Source organism: Nanorana parkeri, unplaced genomic scaffold (genome assembly GCF_000935625.1).
Source record: "Nanorana parkeri isolate BGI_ZX_2015 unplaced genomic scaffold, ASM93562v1 scaffold258, whole genome shotgun sequence".
NCBI lineage: Eukaryota > Metazoa > Chordata > Amphibia > Anura > Dicroglossidae > Nanorana > Nanorana parkeri.
Genome location: NW_017306526.1, coordinates 199,192 through 219,556, shown reverse-complemented (window position 1 = coordinate 219,556; position 20,365 = coordinate 199,192). Strand labels below are relative to the sequence as shown.

General features: G+C 41.2%; 1 protein-coding gene across 1 annotated transcript in view; it reads right to left on the bottom strand.

The window, feature by feature from the left end:
* The window catches only part of LOC108787380 (SH3 and PX domain-containing protein 2A-like), a 205,035-nt gene that overhangs the window by 34,471 nt on the left and 150,199 nt on the right, over positions 1-20,365 (bottom strand). The gene's annotated exons all lie outside the window — the stretch shown is intronic.

Here is a 20,365-nt window from a genome sequence, read left to right as displayed (position 1 = left end):
TAAAATGTATTCCTCTTGAATAGTTGGAATAGGATTTACGATTTCATAACATATGACTTCAGTTAATATGAAACTCTTAGTTGAAACTTGGACAGAAAAGTTTCATCCCTGCCAGTGTCTAGTAACAGTACTTCAAATGCCAAGGGTTTACAATTTTCCTATCCATGGAGATTACTATAAGCAGAGGCCGTTAGATTGCCAGTGACCGTTTGTGTGTCAGTTTTAACACTGAGGGTCACTTCCAGATAATGGACTACTCTCATCATCAAAACTTCTGTTACTACTTAACGGCCCATTCATATTATGAGATGTGTTATGCATTAAGGTGTGCTACATTAAGGCAGCCCATTCATTTGAATGGTCTGGCAGGGCAGTTTTGGCAACAAGTCTGCATTAATGAATTGCTGAAATGCCATTATATACAGCAACAGTATAATTTTTCAAAAAAGATATTCCTTTGAAAAAGAAGTCAACTGACTTTGACTAGTCTGAGATGATGTAATCAGTCTGCTGCAGCTAGAAGAAAGCAATTCCTCAGTCTCCTCTCTTGCTTAGAGAATATCCTCAGGACCGTGTTGTTAATGTGATTAACTGAGGTGAACGCCTTAGGCAGCACTCATGGAGGCCCACTGGATAGCGACACTGTGCATTGTGCATGCTGGACCTGTCCTGAGATTGATAATACCACAGACGCACTGTTACTGAGCTCACTGACCGGCCACTGTGACTATCAAGCAGGCAGGTGCTTCAGTGAGTCTGAGTCTGTTAACAGTGCAGACTCCGCACCACTGAGCACAGTGCTACTGGCCACTGCATCTGCCTATGTGAAATTTCACAAAAATGGCCACCTCAAGGGCTATCCACCGCCTACACAAACCTGATTATACTGCACAGGCAAAGGCAAAAGTACTTGTATGATTATTTAATCTGTGACTACCATGGCTGCCTCCATAAATACACTAGAAGAGTGAGTCTAACTAGAAGTTACAGTCTAAGAGCAAGCAGAGGATAAGCTGAGTATAACGTTGTTATTTTGGAACCTAGGCAAAAATCAATCACTTAACTCTTGCAGTGCGGGGGTAGCCCCGCTGCAAGGGTTAAGACATTTTTACCCAGAGTTCTGCTTTAAATGTTAGTTACAAGTTTTGTTTGAAATGTAATATCAAAGTATACCTGCAATGATAGAAATGTGCAGGCTGATTTCCAGTTGTAGATAGATTATGCTTAGATTAGGAAAATGGTGGATTCTTTTATTTCATAGGCACTTTAGAGGTGAACTCTCCCTATCCTAGTTACTAGATCTGTTCCGACGTCTTGGAATTAGAAACATTCCCATTTTTTCTGTTGCATTTACACCAAAAAAATAAATAAAATGTCGAGTGGGGAAAGTGGGGCCCTTTTGTAATAGACACAACAGATGAGCAGAGAACAGGGTGCAGAAATCTCACCAGTGGTCCCTAAAAAACATAAGCTTGTGGAATTCTGAAGTAGTAGTTTTTAGTGCAGACATGCAGAAAAAGGTGATTTTATACAGCTTATCCAATAATAGATTTAGCTGAACTCCAGCAGCAAAATCAACTTTCCATGGATGCTGCAAATATATTCTCCCTCCAATGATGGTCTTCAACAACATGTCTACATAATTGGGAACAAATTATAAATGAAAATATGTCATTTTTTAAAAAGACAGACAGCTTACAAGGCACAGATTTCGTTACACAAATGAATCCCCTATAGATGAAGTTTAGCGAGCGGAACTGATTGAGCTTACATGAGGTAATGCCAGTAAATGGGTAGGAAAATGGCTGTCATCTGTGAGGGTGCTAAAGTTCACATTAAGTGATATTTCACAGGCTCAAACCAGGCACCACCCCTCTGCATACATAATGCCAACCAAGATGCTTCTAAATTAAGGCATTTTTTTAGCATTTACAGTTTCCATAAAGTTTACTTAAAACATAACTTAAATGAAAATTTTTATACAAGATCCACTTTAAACTCTGTGCCTGTCATTTTCAATAGCTCAATGTAATAAAGATAAAAAAGGCAGACATGTTTGAAGTCCAGCGTATGCGACTACCATGGCTGCCTCCACCCAGGGACAGGACATGTATTATTTAAGGGTTACTAAGTGAAAGTAACACCTCGTTCACACCTGAACGTTTTGTAGCGCGTTCTACGCTCGACAAACGATCTACAAAACGCTCAAAAATATAAATCCCATTGTATTCAATGGTCTCGTTCCCACCTTGGCGCATTTCCGCCCGTCCCTAACGCGCTACAAAACGGCCCACGCCTGAAAAGGTACATGTACTACTTTGGGCCGTTTTGTTGCGCGTTTCCATTGGGATACAGCCAAGTAGCCTTCGGAAACGCGCGACGGTCGCGCAACTTTTTGTACCGCGAATCGCGGTCGCGCATGTGCAATACGCCTAGGTGTGAACGAGACCTAAAGGGGAAAGGCCTAACAAAAGAAGAATAATGCAGGTAATCTCATTTAAGGACTGGTACTTTGCAAAATGTTTTTGGAATTCGATATGCTTTAAAAAAAAAAAAAAACTCAGGGGAAAAAATGTCTTAACCGTTGCAGTGGGACTACCCCTGCACTGCAAGAGTTAAGTACTTGTTTTTGTTTAGGTGCAAAAATGAAAGGTTTAAACTCGCATGATCCTCGGCATTAATCCAGCCTCTTTCCCCCTCCACTTTAGTGGTCTAAGGTCCCATGAGTCATAATGTTCAATACACTGTATTGGACGTAAAGACACCGAGCAACATACCATCACTAGAGCGGGGGAGGCCCATGGGTACTTAAAGCAGAATTTAGGGATAAGCAAATATTGTCTAAATGAAAGAGCCATGTGTATACGTATTTGAATCTTGGTGTGCTTTATGTATTTCTTCCAGATCTGTGCAGTAAATCCAACATGAGACTTTGCTTTTTGTACAGGAGCATCCTGTAATAAAGACCAGTCACTGCCACTTTCTCTGCCTGTGCAGGGTAACTAGTCTCGTCTCAACCCTTCTGTGGTTTTCTACAGATAACCTGTAGTGGGTGGAGCAAAATGGCCCCTCCCATAGCTCTACTTTCTGCACAGGTCATGTACAGCAAAGTGATGGTGGCCTGGGGGCATTACAGGACCCCAGCCCGGTTTTTAGCGATGAGGAAGCAGATGGAACAGATATCTAAACTGAGAACAAGAACACTGGTCCATAACTTTTAGCTCACATTAGTAAAGATCAAAAATGTACATCCAACCAAAAACAGAACTTTACTAAAAAGGTTCTAATGCTTGATTAGCCTAGGGGGCGTGTAATAGGCAGAAGTACTTTAAGTGTTTTATCTTCCTACATGCCAGAAGACCATTCCTCTTTGCTGGTTGTGTGGCTGAACCTTTGTCGACATCATCATGTGCAATGCAGGACCAGGGGTCCAGCACGGCTACTGGAGAGTGAAGAATAAGGCAAGTATTCGTATCTCTTGATCCCAATAGACTAAACAAGCTTTAGGACCTTACTATGGGGGGCAGTTAACCCTTAAGGGGTATCTCATAAAAAATGAAGAAGGGAATTTATTAAAACTGGAGCAGATAGAATCTGGAGCAGCTGCCCATGGCAACCAATCAGATGCTAGCTTTCATTTTCAGAGCTTAACTTACCAAGCTGGAGGTGGAAGCTGATTGGCTTTCATGCACAGTTGCTCCAGGTTTTTTAAATTTCCTTTGAAATTCCTATTGTAAGGGATGATTCAAATTTTACTTTTACTAAGATGGCCATACACTGATCTATTTCTTTCGTTCAACCCGCGTGCTGAACGTATAAAACTCCCTGATTGCTCCATCAACACTAACAGCGTATCAATTGAGGAATCCCCGATGTTTACATTGTATTCTGACAGGTGCCGCCAGCTCCTATCAGAATACTCGACCAGAGCAGGAAGCTCATTGGCTGCCGGCTCTGATCAATCAAACATTTTCCGACCAGCTCCTTCAATCAGGTGATCGAGGGATGACGATCGAAAAGGTACCGACAGCGGCACCCACAATGCGAATTTTGGCCGGTACCTCAAAAAAACTTCAGAAATTCGAACAGTGTATGGGCACATTTAGTATTCTTAGAATCTTAGTGCAGACTTTTGGTAAATGAGTCATGCAATTAAAAAAGTAGAAAGTGACATTTCTGGGGGTATGAATCTTTTTGACTGTTTTAGAAAATTCCAGCAGCTGCAGTTTGAAACGGGAAGGTCATTTTAACAATGTTAAATTACAAAATATGCTGTATTACTGTTTTACCATTTTTTCCCCATTTTTATTTTATAAAGTGGAGTTTACCGTTAAAGATTTAAAAAGACTAGCATGTTTTAATGAGTGAAGGGTAGGTTCACTTTATTTAACTGAATGAGCAAACGCATGAGAATCTGGATGAGGTTCATGGCTCTTGTAGTACACTAACAAAGATTGCCTAACCTAGACTTAAATTACCCACTACAGCTGAAAAACAGCTGCGCTCAAGCCTCCTAAAAGCAAAGAATGCAGCTCCAAGACTTGGAACAAACTTTCAAACCAGACAGTGCCCAGCCCTGCAACAGACCTCATAGCCTGGTACTGAAAACTATTCTATCTGCTGAATCCATAAAAGAAAGTTCTGTGCTAAAGGATTTCCTAGAATTCGAATACAAAATGCAAGATACAGTATTCCAATCTAAATCCATTCATGGCATCTCTCAGCATTTTCCTGGAGATGAGTTGGCGAGTTAGTGACCATTTGAAACTTCTGCTGTTAACTTTACGCGATTATTTTATGGAATGAAGAATTAATACTCCTGGCTGATGTCGGGGGGACTCAGCACCATGCAGAAGATCCGCAATAAAAGGCCAGCCTTAAAAACATTCCCAAAACTCTCAAGTATCACCGTTTTATTTGTACTACCTTGTCTGATAGTGATTATGGCCGCTAACTGGCTGCCAAAAATGACTGGAACCGCTTATTTTCTGTATGGCTACGGGAAAACTCCTGCCTCAGCATGCTAATATTACTGTCCTCATTTGACACAACACGCGCTACATATTATTATTCCCCTTGCTGGTTTTCTCTAAAAAAAAAATTCTCTTCCACGGCCCAAAAATTATTAAATGCAGGCAGCATATTTAGGTCATGAAATAACAGGCAACCTCCCCTTTGCAAAAAGGTGGGCAACAGCTCAGAAGGAAACATAGTGCTCAGCAGGGGAGGTTTAATACCAACAATAGGGTGAATCGAGAAAACTTTAAAGGCTGGTATTGCATTCGCACTATAAGTCTATACTGTAATTTCCAAGTATGGCTGTACCTACTCTTTAGGCCTGGTTCACAACCTGGGCGTTTTACAGCGCGTACCTACGCTCTGTAAAACGCTCAACATGTGAAAACCAATGATTGCCTATGGGCATGGTTCCCACCTGGGCGTTTTACAGTGCGTAGGAACGCGCTGCAAAACGCCCTAAGAAATACAGGAGCTTCTTTGGGGCGTATTTGCCGTGCATATCGATTGGGATACAGCCAGGTAGACCTCGGAAACGCGCGTTTGTCACGTGTTTTTTTTTACCGCAAACCGCGGTAAAAAGTTGCATATTCGATATGCCTAGGTGTGAACCTAGCCTTAGTGAATAAGGTATAGTATGTTGCTTTTAAAAGACAAAAGCTGTTAACCACAACCATAAATCTGGTTTAACAGCGGACAATAATTTGTCTTCAGCTTGCCAAAGACCTGTCATTCAGCATAACCAATTAACAAATTGGCTGAATCAATATTTAACATATATGCTGCTGCTGCTCAAATGTTTATACCGAAAATGGAATATGGGTTATGTTGTATAGAAGGTGTAAATGCGGTTGTACGGTATTGTATAAAAGGGAAGACCAGCCTACAAACAGCTCTCCATTTCATGTGTCATGATAAAATACTAGTGATAGAAGACTATAGAGACTATAAAGGGTAAGGGCAGCATTCTCTTTTGGCCCTATAAAGGGCCTGAAGCATTGATGTAGGTTTTTTTTTTTAAAGCCGAGCGACAGGCAAACAGAAATATACACAAATGAGATACATATAAGTAAGCCGTTTTGCCTGCCTAAAGGATTTGTATTTCTGTCTATTCAGTCTTAGAAATGACATTGCTCTGTTCCACAGCACAGAACCCTTCTAGTAGGGGAGAGGACCTAAGCTTTTCCTGCTCGAGTTTTACTTACAGGTCCACTTCCCCCACCCTGGTCCCAATGACTGAACAGTGAAAGGAGAAACAGCAAACTGATGAGCTCATCTCTCTCACTCTGCTCCATCCTCCTTCCAGAATGCTCCTTAATCTGAAACACACCCAACTGGCTCCTTGTGCTGCTTCTCTCTCCTCTTCTTTGTACTCTGCTGCACAGGGACTATAAGAGGTCGATACCAACTCTGTATCATTGGCAGTTGTGAATAGAGCAAATTGAAGCTTATACAGTTTATACTTCCACTGGAAAATGGGGCGGCAGGGGAACAAAGGGTAGGCGAAAAGCAGTAGTTTGGGTGGCCAGCATTTGAGTGAACCTGCTGCTTTCCCCTACATAGGCAAAACACAGGTTCGCTTGAAGTGATAGTTTTAAGCAGAATTATACTAACCTCACCCCCAGCTATGCTCTGTCAGTGAGCTCCCTGGCCTGCAGCGACATCTAATACCTGGCTTCTTCCCAAGTTCAGTATCTTCAGCCATCTTAATTGGACGGCCCGGGATGCATGAGCATTTTAGTATAAAAACAAAAGAATCCAAACAGGAAGGTGAGAGCAAAAGTATGTGTCTTCTGAAATAAAAAGCCTTCCTTCTCACAAGTCTTTAAACAACTATAGACACACTATAGATAAGTTTTAGAGCTAAAAGTAACCTGTCAGAATAGAAATATGGAAACTGCCATCACTGAAACCGTTTAAGAGTCAGAGGTCATTGACATTTATTGGTCCCTCAACTGTCAAGTCAGAATTGTCAGTTTTTGCCAAATTTCAATCCACAGGTCTAATCACAAATAGCTAAAGGATCCAGTACAAAGATAGCCGTACTACATGGGTCTTCCATAACATATTCAAGCTTTATTGTAATCCACAAACTCATAAACACCACATAAAGCTCCCCATCATAAGAGAATTCCTCTCACGCATTAGAGGGATTCTCTTATGATGGGGAGCTTAATGTGGTGTAGATCGGTTTGTGGATTACAATAAAGCTTGGATATGTTATGGAAGACCCATGGAGTGAAGATGCACTTTTCAGCCGTCACCTGAAGGATCTCCACCACGGGAATCCAACCACGGAATTGGAGCGGTGAGAGTTTTCGTATTCAAAAAGCTACAGGAGCTGGCTGGTACAAATGCCTGAGGGTAGTCGATATGCGCCTACATATCTGACTGCCCTCAAGGCTTTATGGCCAGTTTAGGGTACATAACTATAGCAAACAGCTGGCATAAAAGCAGAAGGGTCCTCATTTCACCATGTGGCTTCTAGTTCCCAAAGCTCTACTAAGAACAGAACCTAGCTAGTGATCATCATTGTCAGCAAAATACTGAGCACCTGTGATGTCATGTTTGGGGGAAATTATGACAAGTATAGGTTATGTTACTTGCGGTTTTATATGTTTTACAGATAAACATTGAATACATGACAAAGGATTTCTAGAGCAGTATAGGGTAGTTACAGAGACAGCACATAAAAAGCTGATTGCTTTTTTGCTTGTATTGGTTTCCCTTTGATTTGTACTGTGTGTATATTGCTAGCTTAAGCTAAGAAACCAAACACATTTTTTGGGTTGGGCCATTACAAACTTTCTTGGCTCCATGTTAACTAAACTGTGTCATGTGGTCTGAGATGACCTTGAAAAATCCTATATAAAATTAAATTAAACATACGGTAGAATCTCAATTGTGATAAGCATATAACCCGATCCTCTAAAATTTGAATTCTGCCTCAGCTCACCAAAATCATTAAAATTTGTTTTGGGTTGAATCTTTTTTTTTTTACTATGAAGTTCATCCTTTATAGAGTGACCTGTTACCTGCAATTCTACTGAAGATTTAGATGCGGCGTTGACCCTTATCTTTAGGGTGCCCTGGTCAGTAATTCTGGCTACAGAGAGAATATAAAAACTGCTAAACAACAATTCCCATCATACCAAACAACCATTCCAGAACATGCTTGGGCAACCATTAGAGGGACAAGATCTATTTTTATTTCACTTTTGTATCCTGAAAAGGCCTGTTAAACAGATGTGAACCCGAATTTCCTTAGTAAGCGCAGTTTAAAAAATACCTTCCAGCCATCGGTGCTTCCAGATGAGCTAGTCACGTGAAGAATGAGGTCTGTGTTGCAATAATTTACCCTCTAAAATGACTTGCTTCTTCCTTGTACCAGAGGGAAACAAACTGGCTCCAGCATTACTAGCAGTAGACTTAATGCATCCAGCAGGGGACATCTGTTTTTAGGATTAGTCAAACTTTATTGACATCAGTAAAATAAGCTAAATAAAAAAGCTGCTTATAGAATGGTCCTGCTGATCGCTGTGCAACTATGACAGTAAAAGCAGCAAGTATTACTATTTAAATTGTATGCAATTCCTAATCAAGTTATCAGTTTAAATACTTTGTGCTGGTCTCTGGTAAACTGGTGTTGCAACATCTGTATCTCCTCCTCTGACCTTCCTGTTATTTTTATTTGCTGACCTTCAATGTTTGTCCTCTCCACTTATAATCATACTTGTTAATCAGAACATCTAACCTTTTACCTCCATGCGCATGGTGGGGCTTCTTTTTCAAAGATCTGAACTTGTAGAGTATGAAAGTATTAGCATTATCTTTGTAAATCTGATAGCCAGTAGAAGTTAGTCACATAAAACTTGACTTATTCTATGTTAAAGATATCTGGTAGCTTATCGAAGCAATTTGTTCAGTTCTGATGAACATCGGAACTTCATCAGAACTGAAGAAGTGTCTTTGATAAGCTACGAAACAACTTACAGAATAAGTCTAGTTGAATGTGACCAGCTTCTACTATACCATGACCTGGATAAATGAAAACCTTCACAGACATTTAATGTATTATCTTGTTGCTTTAAAGTCTATTTCCAGCCAATCTTTTGTTTTGGAAAGAGTAGGGAAGGATTACAATCTCTGTTGGCTTTTACTGCTATCCAGAGCAATATTAAAGAGACTCCCCCTCATTTACTGTTTCTATGACAACGGTTTCACTACACAGGTAGCCAGAAAAAAATCTCTAACAAAAACAGACATAAATAAAACCCAATCAGTTTCTTCGTTGCTGTGTTTGTTATTGTTGGAGACTTTTCCTCACTTTCTGTCTGCTGAAATGGTTTTCACCGGGTCAGGAACTGAGGGTAAATCCCGCAAATGGAGCCCCAGATAGTGGTTTAAAAAACTCATCAGATACTAACTCTTCCACGCACTATCCAAAGCTACAAAAAAATAAAGTTTTCACTGGACCTACAGCTTAAGCCTATGTCAGTGAGAAAAAATCAGACGTTGCTCCCTTTCATTGTGGAACTACCAATATCAATGTGCTCACGTAAAGGTTTTTCAAAAACTCTCAGGTGAAAGACAAAGTGAGTTTACAGAACAAACATTAATTTTAACATTTACAGGATGGTGAGGAAGTAGAACATCCATAGTCATAGTCCATAGTGAAGCTGTGTGGATGCACACTCAAAATTGTCAATGACACATTCCAATCCCTGCCCAATTAGCTGTGGTCAGGCTATTCCTCTTCCCTTTCTTACGTGAATGGACCAGAAGGGGGATGTGTCACTGACGGTTTTGCATGGGCTTTGGTGAATGCACTAAGCCCATGCACATCCCTAATCCTGACCAAAGCTTCACTACTAAATCACACAGCTTGTAAACTCAGAAACATGAGAACTCATAGCTCTTCATTGAGTTCAGCGACTTATTGAAGTCCAATTAAACCTTTGTTTTTTTGCATATATCTACTGCTAGCAAGCATTACATATATGAAAAAAACATTTTAAAAAAAAGTTACCAAATAGGTAAAAACGTACCTATGTCTCCGCCTCTCGCTCCTGTGTGAAGATTCTAGAGCGGCCGTGAAGAATCATGGGGCGGGCGCATGCAGAGCAGACATCTTCGGCCAGGAGAAGAGGAGACACACAGGGTAAGTCAATGCACGCAGACGGCAGCGTGCACACGGACAGACACCGTGCGACCCGAGGAGTCTGCCCTGGATAAGAGACCGGCACTGACGCTGGAGGGATTCCTGAAAACTACTGGAAAGAAGAAGATGATCGGAATAAGAGGCATCAATCAAGGTAAGTCCTTAAAGCAGCATTGGGGTGAGGAATTGTGACTTTAATGTCACTGCCACTGGTCTGTTGGACCTATAATTTATTGTTTTAGGAATAGACAGAACAGATAAAATAAAAGCTGATCAATATTTTAACTGAGCTCCACTTTGGGCTTTCCTGAGATGAATTCTCATGTACTTATATGAACCCTTTCCTGTCAAGCTGTCTGAAACGATCTAACTTTACGGCAGCTTCAAGGTCACAAGATGTCAGAATTTTTCTTCCTAGTTCCAATTTATCATTTATCAAAGTGACAATCTTTAGAGAGCAAAAGCTCAGACATTGTCTAAACGAATATATTATGTGTAACTTCCAAGACGGGGAACCCTTGACAAATTGTCTGGTAAATTTCTTACAGCCAAGTGAGGCAGTCTACACTTGGCACTTGTAAAAAAATAAATAAACAGGAACAAAATAAATATGATATGAATATTGTGAGCTAGAACACACATAACTTATGGGCCACAAAATCTAAGTCAAATAGTCTTGCTTAATGATGTTTTATTTTATTTACATAGCATTAAGAATTTCTGTATGAAAAATAAAATTGATAATTCACATACGTCTTTGACCAAGGATGAGCTGTCCCTATGACTGAAATAAAGACCTATTGAGCATTGGGCTGGACTAGGGCTTCTCTATATGTAAAGTGGACAGTAATTCAGCTGTACACAGGAAAACGTCATTAAGAGCACTGAATATCTTGATAATTTTTAGCTTCCAATCGCTTTTAAAACAATGGCACCTGCTGTTGCTTGTTAACTGCTCTTTCACGAAAGTAGTAGTTGTAATCTAAAGTTGGCCATACACTTTACAAACATCGCAAGACCTTAGTCTTGCGATGGTTGTAAAGTACTTAAAAAAACGTACGATCTGACCATCTTGGACAGGCAGATCGTACTTGCGATCATTGCTGAGGGGCGGGCTTCCGATGACCGCAATGCTGAACGGGCAGTGTGCGCGTGCGCACACCGGCCCGTTCGGCATTTGTCTCCCGAGCATCATTCAAACCAGCCGAAAATCGTACGATTTTCGGCTGGTTTTCTAGCATGCCCCTTAGACAAAAGGCGTGCGACCGCACAGTAGAAACAGTTGCACGTCTTCATTCACACTGCACGATTCTCGTACGATCGCGGGATTTCCCGCGATTCTCGTTCGAGAATCGTGCAGTGTATGGGCACCATAAGCCTGCTTGCTCTGATGTGATGTTAAAATGGACCTAAACTTGAGAAAAATAAATTTCTTATGGGCACCATAAGCCTGCTTGCTCTGATGTGATGTTAAAATAGATCTAAACTTGAGAAAAATAAATTTCCGAGCAGGCAGACACTTCACTGCACATGTACAGCTCAGTGTACATTCTTGACACACCTCTATGCCTGAATGAATACATTCCTGTGCATATACATGGGAGTTTATTCATTCCCCACCAGCCAAAGAAGGAGCCAGGGAGAAGATGTCAACGACGGTGAGGGAGCAACGACGAGTTAAGTTCCACTTTAAGGGACATTGTAGAAGTCAATATCTTCAAATGACCAACTAAAATTTTTGTTGTACGAGACCTCATGTAATCGTCGATAAAAAGAGTATGCCCCTTATGAGGGAGAAATGATACAGGTGAAGATGAATACAAACAGAGGGTACAAGAAGGAGCTACAGTTCTCTCCAGTGTTGAAGAAGTGTCCGTTACTCCTACATATTACTAAATATTACTAATCTCATCTCCATTGAGTGAATTCTAGGACTTGCTTAGAAATTGTCAGTATAAAAAAGGAGGCACAGCAGACTGTTCCAGGGTAAACACTATGGGGAAGTTTTTTCATAGCAGACCCAGCCAGCATTTTCTAAAAGCAAGATTGTTTTCTTCTGTTTCCCTTTATGCAATATTTCCATTTAGATAATATGTTTTACACCAACTACCAGGAGAATCAGTAACTGACCAAGTATAATGGGGTTTACTCCAGCCCACTAAACTGGCTGACTGTAAGCAAAAGTCTGTCCTGTACTTAACGGTTTTTTGCCCATTGCCAGCGTGTCGTTAAAACTGGTGTTCTAAATTTGTTTAGTGACGCCATGAGAGGGAGCATGCTGTACATCCCCGTAGAGTGTGGCCAGGCTGGGCCAACTTTCCAATGTGAAGGAAACATAAAGAAAACGGTGTTAGGAGAAACTGGCAAAAGGCAAAATACAAGCAGATGATGGCATTGGCCAGACTGATTGCTGCCACTAGGTTATCAAAGCTGAAGAATACAGAGAAGGATTACACAGCTTGTGTAAAAACTGGTGTACAACCACACCCAGCATACCCTGTTCCATCATACCCAACAAGATAAAGGATACACATAGCTTGCAGAAAATGATGAGATTTATAGTACATGAGACCTAGGAACTTCAAGATTTCAGGGGTCAGTTCTCCAGATGTGATTGAGTTTTTGGGTAGATGTTAGAACAGAAAGCCAGGAACCCCACCTCACCCTACTCTTTGGCTTGCCAACTAATAACAGAGTTAAATGGAGTCCACCATCTTCCTGCCTGAAGAGAAGGAGGGTCTTTCTGTGGGAGTCTACCTCATGAGCCAAGTACTGCGTTTCTCCCTTGAAAATCTTCCTTTACTTCATAATCAAATCTAGCAAGCAACAAAAAGGAAAAAGTTTGATGTGGTAATGCTATTATGTGCCCCAACACTTTAATAAGTAAAGTGTAAATCCTAAGGACAGGTCCACTTCAATGGAATATCATTTTTTGCTTTCTACCTTTTGGCAGACAATATTCATAGGGGCAGTTTAGCCACTGAACCCATTCAATACATGGCAAATCGTTGTGTGCGTCTTTCTGAACCTGGCCGACAATTCAGGCTCCCCAAAGCCAGGCTGATAGAACCAGATAATGCGCTGAACAGCTGCTGTAACTTAACAAAACTCTTCACCAGCGATGGATGGGTCTCAATGTTTACAATTATTAACATTCAAGTTAATCTAAAGTGTTCTCTACCATGAAATACCAAGGGAAAACAGAGACATGTTTCTAATTTATGCTCTCCTGTTTGGGTTAAACAGAAAATATGTAATAGAACACATGACTATTGCAAAATACTGGAGCACAGCAGACATTGTTCGACTATAACGAGTCAACAATTTTTTTTACATTTTTTTGAGTCTCTGGAAAAAAAATACCTGCACAAACACATGAAAAAGTATCACTTTTATACTAGACCAGACAACACGATGTAAAGTCTACACCACAAAAGCAGATATCATTAGGATTCAGGCAGAGTGTTCTACATGTCTGGTTAGGAACTAAACTAATGTTACAAGTGATGTCTGTGTTTTTAGACAAATTGAAGAGCAAGGGTTGTAGTACAGTGCAATGAACTCTTCTCAGCGAGAGAATGCAAATAAATCAAATGTGGCAGTTACTTTTCATAAGGATTATACATCCTTTGTGAGAAACTAAAAGAATTTAGGAAAGAGACATACACAAACACAAAATTCATGCAAGTTATAGTCTATATGTATCATGTTTATGTTTTGGCATCTTATACATCAGAGGGTGCAAGCGTCCAGGACTAGAAGTAATAAGGTTAGTGGGAGTCAGATCTTTATAACTCATCCCTTTAAAAATCAATTAAGTTTTGTGAGACTCCTAATGCAATCTCCTCTCCTCCACCCACTTCAAAAGAAGATTGTCTAACATCAATGGGGGTAGGAGCAGCATGTGCACCAGGTGAACTACTGTATTTTACATTGATGCTGTAGAGGTAAGTAGATTTTTACTTATAGGCTCACAGTTACTTAACAGTCTACAGATATGGACAAGTTTGTCATCTGGAATTTTCAACGTCACGTCTTTATTTACAATCTGGTGCCTGTTGCAGAGTCAATAACCTTATGGCTAGATGAAGGGCATAAACATATGGCTGGAACCTTCCAACAAAGAAATCTCACCATATAAATCTTGAACAGACTTGCAGCATGAAAAAGGACACAATTATGTAGTTTCTGGGCTCCCTAGACAAGGGAAAAATATATAGTTTGCTGGCTACTCTACTATTTAGACTAAGCAATTCTTCTTCTACTAACATTCCATGTATAGAAGAAATTGCCTCGTTGGTTTACTTTTAAGGATCCTGCTTATAGCACCATTAAAAACAACAACATTTTCTCTGTGGAGGGCCTGCTAAGCCATAGTACAACTACCTGGGAAGCAGGGGATGCATTTACCCGTGAGCCCCTATGGCTTTACTTATGCTGCACCTCAACCTGTACAACTTAGACAAATCTGTGAACCTGTATGTTATTCCTGTATTTGCAAAGAATTCTAGAGAGCCCCACTATATAGTTAGCATGAGCTTAAGTGAAGATGTCATAACACCATGTCTACTGTAATATTTCATCTGTTATAGGTACAAGTCCAACCATAGCCAAGCCTGGTGTCACATATGGCTGAAGATTCTAAACCCACCATTCAGCCTGCATGCTTGACGACAGTGCGCTTGAGGCATAGAATGAAAGTGCCTGCTATTTCCCAAAGCACCCCTCGCAAATGGTGAGTGGCTTTGTTGCACGATATCTCACAGATTTCAGCTCTCAAGCACACCTATGCAGGATACCACTGACCAGTTACTGCAAAGACAAAGGGACACTGGGATCTACAGGAAAAAGAGGGAACGACTTTTGCTTTCCTAGGAACCCTGGAGTAGCAGAGAAAGTCTCTTAGAGTGCTAGAACACTGGGTACACTAGCGGCAGGGAAGTCTCTTGGAGTGTACACAGCAGCCAGGTGCAGATATGCTGGTGTTCACTTGGAGTATGCAGGGCAGCAAGGTACAGGAACATTGGACTCATCACAAAAGGTCACAGGGAATCACAGAGGTGTGGAGAGTCCACAGGGCCGCTGTGGACATGGGCAATAGTCTCTGAAGTGGCTCAGGAGCTAGGGTGTAGATGTAGACCGGTACTACATTACTTGTCACCAAAATGATTAATCTAGGTTATCTATTCTGCTGTGGCCCTATTTGTTTTACAACATTCTCCAGCCCTCTTCTGGCTGCCTGTCACTGACGATAATGAACACTCCACTGGTTTCATAGCTTCATGCTCAGTGCCACTGTGCATGCGCCAGCGGGCCGTGCCACTCTGCACTGAGCAGTCCAATGCTTGCACAAACGTGGCTCTGATCTCTGCATGGGGGCAGGCAACATTATGAGCAGCCGCCAGTAGATAAGCGTCCCAGCTGCCATACCAATGGTGGCCAGTAGAGATGAAGGGGCACACCTCCTTCACACCAGGGCTGTGGTTTAACAGTGCAGGAGGATGTTGCCATTCATTGGAATGACACCTCAAACGCACCTGCTGCCCACATTACAATAAACCGGTACAGCAGTACCGTGCTTTGCGATTGAAAAAAGCATGTACCACTTTTTCCAAATCGTATTGAGGTGTGTTTGGGGTGCCATTCAAGCGAATAGCAACACACCTCCTGCACTGTTAACGCAAGGTAGGTGTGTTGTGTGGTACCATGCATTAACGCACGACCCTGGTGTGAATGGGCCCTCAATCACACAAATGTCATCAGTAGAAGTTCTAGGAATTGTCATTTAATACAATATTGTTGGGGGGGAATATTGCATCTTTATGAGGTCAGAAGCTGGTGGGAAGCTTTTTCATTGGTTTGATGTTCTTTTCACTGATGTATATTAGTTGGAATAGTTCATTCACTTGTTGTTATCAAATTGCCCAATGAAGGGACCCTGCATTCATTTTGTGATTTGATGACTGATAAATCTTTTTGATGAAGACACTATGGTGTGCTGATTAATTATCTTCTACACTGTATCTGTGCAGCACCATCCACAATTTACTACAGCACCCACAAGGGCCCAAAAAAATAGTAATAATAATACATCATCCATATCAGTGGTGGTCAACTTAAATAAAGAGGGCCTCAATTGTGGCCCCTATCATGCCCAGAGGGCTGCACTATAGCTTTGTATTTGTAAATTTGCTAATGCACCCTAAGGGGCGTGTCCTTGAAAGCGTGGGCCCGTAGGAAGTAGATTGGATGATTCTGGTAATTATTCAACCTGGAATACGAGTAGTGATTGACCTTGGAGAAGTCTGAGCGGGGCAAGTAGATGGCTGGGAGAAGAGCAGCTTTATAGGGGAAAGGAGGTTGCCGGGAGAGGAGCCGATATACGGGGAGAGGAGATGGCGAGGAAAGAAGTGGCTTGACAATGGTGAGAAAATGGCAAGGAGAGAAGCAGCACTCCGGAATTCACAAGCTGGCAGTTATGTTGACATTTATACAGAAGTGCTCACATCAGCTCCCATATAAGTTTTAACAATCTTGGCGACAGGTCTGCAATGAAATCTGGAGTACAACGGGCTGCACACTGACGGGCCGCATGTTGGATACTACTGATCTATTTTAAATGGTTACAGCCTTGAGCAGGCTTTACATTGTGTAGCTAATTGATATCACTCTGGATAGTAAATGATAGGGATGCAAAATAAAATGGCCATATCCAGAAAACTGCAATGTTATCATATGACTATTTCTAATGCACAATTCAGAAGTACAGCTTGGTTGACAGTTGTCTTTTTGTTACCTTAGAATCTCTAGATCATTTTAACAAACTCCCATAAACCAGTGTACAAATATGTTCCACAACACACACTAAGCAAGCTTCGGTAAAGTGTATTTAAAATCAAAAGTTTAATTAGTGTTTTTTCTTGTTCTGTCTGTGTAATATTGTGGAGATTTCCTCTACTTCTCATCACAGAGCTACAGTAGGAAGTATCTCTCAAAACCAAGGGGTCATATGCTCTTAGACAGTTGTGACCATAACAGGTTTCCCCATTGGAAGATGTCCTCTCACCTTCTGTTCCTGTGACAACTCAAAATTGTTTGATTTCATATCATTATATTTACAAAGAGGCAATGGTCACCAGGACAATTAGAGGGGGTAAAGTCCCTCAGTGGGGACAGGGGTAGCAAAAAATAAAAAGAGATAGACAAGGGCTTAAGCCTTTGCTACTCTATCCAAAACCATACAGTGGAAGGTTCAAATTGCCCAGACCCCTCACCATTTACAAATCACCAACTGCTAGCAGGTGTAAGATGTACCTGTGAAGAAAAAAAAAAGGTAAGATTTATAATTAACTTACCCTGTACTTCTGCATCACCGGCTGTGATGTCACCATCCTTCCATGAATATTCCTGGGGAATGCAGAGCAGCCAATCGTAAGAGCATCTTTTCACAATATTTTTGACGCTCTGTATTCCCCAGCATGTGGAGGATGTAGACGAATGGAGCGTGATCTCGGCCTCACCTAGGCACTGCGGACACAAACCAGGGGTGAGGCAAGTATAAACCCTAACTTTGTTCTTTACAGGTACATTTTACACCTACAAATAGTAGGTCATTTGAAAATGGGGAGAGGCCGGGAAAGTGTAAGGGGACCTTGCATTTTACTGTTAGGCCTGCTTTAAATAATTTCACTGAATTATACAGCTCCCCCAACTATGACACCACTCAGTATCTTTTGCTCTCGCACTCATTAGTTAGCATTGTTTTAAGCTCTGCCTGTGGACTACAGAACACCTACCTCTTATGTATTGAAGATAAGGAGATGGAAGGGATTTTCTGTAGTCCTAACACACTTCCTGTCCTTGGGATCCAAAGCTGCTCCTTCATAGATACATGAAAGTGAGTGAGCGTTGTCATCCGCAGGCAGGAAGTGCGATACTGGCAGGATCACCAGGTGAAAAAAAGCTGCAATTTATGACAACTTTTGTTTTTTTAGATACACATATGGCAAGTATTGAGGCTGACCGTTATTACTCTTCAAGTCAGCTTCTTCAGCTAATACCATGGCCCAACTGTCACATCATTTTCCTTAGGCTCCATTCACACTGGCTGTGTGTATTCGGCTGTACAGATACGCGAGGAGCCGCTCCAAACAGGAAAAACAATGCAATTCACTGTGCTCTGTTCAGACTACTGCGGAGACAGAGCGGTACGAAACCCTGCGGTCCCCAAAATAGTGCAAGCGCGATAATTCAGCGGATTCCGCACGTTCGTGGCTATATAATGGCCAAAAAACGAGTGGAATCCGTGCAGCTGTTTCACATATAGCGCTTGAGTCCTGCATGATCTTCCGTGCTAAAAATCGTGTGGGAAACGCATACGCTATATGTGAATGCAGCCTGAGGCAAAGCCTGTTCTGACCCACTGGGAAGTGGGCCATCTAACAATTCTGGGAATACTTAAAAATACAATTTGTAACAACAATATGCAAATTCTGAGAATCATTTTCTGCACTTCAATACAATACATTTCAGTATCCATATTACCTACATATAGTATATTTATAGTACATAATAATGTCCTTTGCAAGCAATCAAAACAACTTTTTTTTTTTTTTAATGCATTTAAACGAAAATCAAACATACTGAATGGCTGCAATATCCAACAGCAGATTAATTATTTTAACCCAGAATGCAGAACCTAAGACTTAGCATGCAAGAAGAAGTATGCATGACTGTGTCATCAGACATGAACTATGCTAATTGTATCATAAGACCGGGATGTAGTGTACCAAGTATGCTGCTTATAAATATAAACAATAGTCACTTTTACAATCCAAGTAAACTGAAGCTGTAATTGCACAATAGCTGTTAGCAGATAAGACAGCAAGAAAAGCACAGCATGGCATGGCATAGCATTTCCATTAATACTGGCTTTTAGTGTATGGAACAATTTGCCAATTTCTTCCAACGTTTTTTCTCCTTCTAAACCAGCTAGCTAAAACGTTTGCTGACACTCTGAATTCAGCTCTCCACCCACTGCTTCCATCCTAACCACAGGAAAGAAAAACTGAACACTGAAACAATCTCCCAGACAGACTGCCACATTTGCAGGAGTTCTGGATGAATGCCTGCAACATGCACAGTAAGACAGAGAAGCATGTCCTAACAAAGCAGCCTGCAAAATGTACAGTGCATGGTACAGTACACATGCTAGAATAATAAAAAAAAAAAGCCAAACAGTCCAAATGTAAACATACATATTATTGACTAAAGGCACTGCCGGAACCGCTGCTGTGTTTGCTTATGTAACCATGGTTGGAAATACACAAGGACAGCCAATCACGAGGCCTGTTACTTATATCGCTTGCCGGCAGCCAAACATTAATAGAAAAATAACATACATCAGTTTTGCTTTGTGATGGCTAAATTAGTTTAGCAGGCCTGCCAGTAGGAATTGCAGCTGCTACGTGTGTCACAAATTACTGTTATCCCTTCTGGCTTCATGGGAATCATATCCAATATCCAAAAATGGCATGTCTTACAATGTATGCTTGCACTCCAAGGTAACATAGTGAGGAAGATTTATGTAGCCTATAGCACTTTCTATTGAAGGTTACCAATAGGAGAAACTATTTTGGTTACTGTGGGTATTCCTTTACTCCAGTATCCAGCAATAAGCCCTAATGGTTTGAGAAACCTGTTGGCCTATAGCTTTTTGAACTACTTTTGAAGTTGCAATACGCCCTGCCAGCTGAAGCAACGTGGACTTGCATACTGAAGTGAAACAACATTGGGCTTGTGTACCTTATGCAGTGCAGAAACAGATTAGGGCTACCTGATGTTGCCCTGTTCTGAAAAACTACATGCACCAGCAGTGACTAGCACAATGGAACCAGTAGTCCCACAACAACTGGAAACCTGCAAGGGGCCCACATGCTATAGCTGTTATTACCCTGCAACAGGAGAAGGCTTTGTCCTGGCAGCTGATACCCATGTGAACATCCTAATGTTGCCCCTTTTGTGACAAAGGTGATGCAATTACATTTATCCATAAATAAGCTATAGGAGACATTCTTGCAAGGCAAGACAATATTTTTGGCTCGCAGCCCAAAATAACTGGGAAAATGTTTTAACTCCTGAGCCAAGTTCAGTACCAGATGCAGCTAATGTACAGCTTTTGTGGATGGG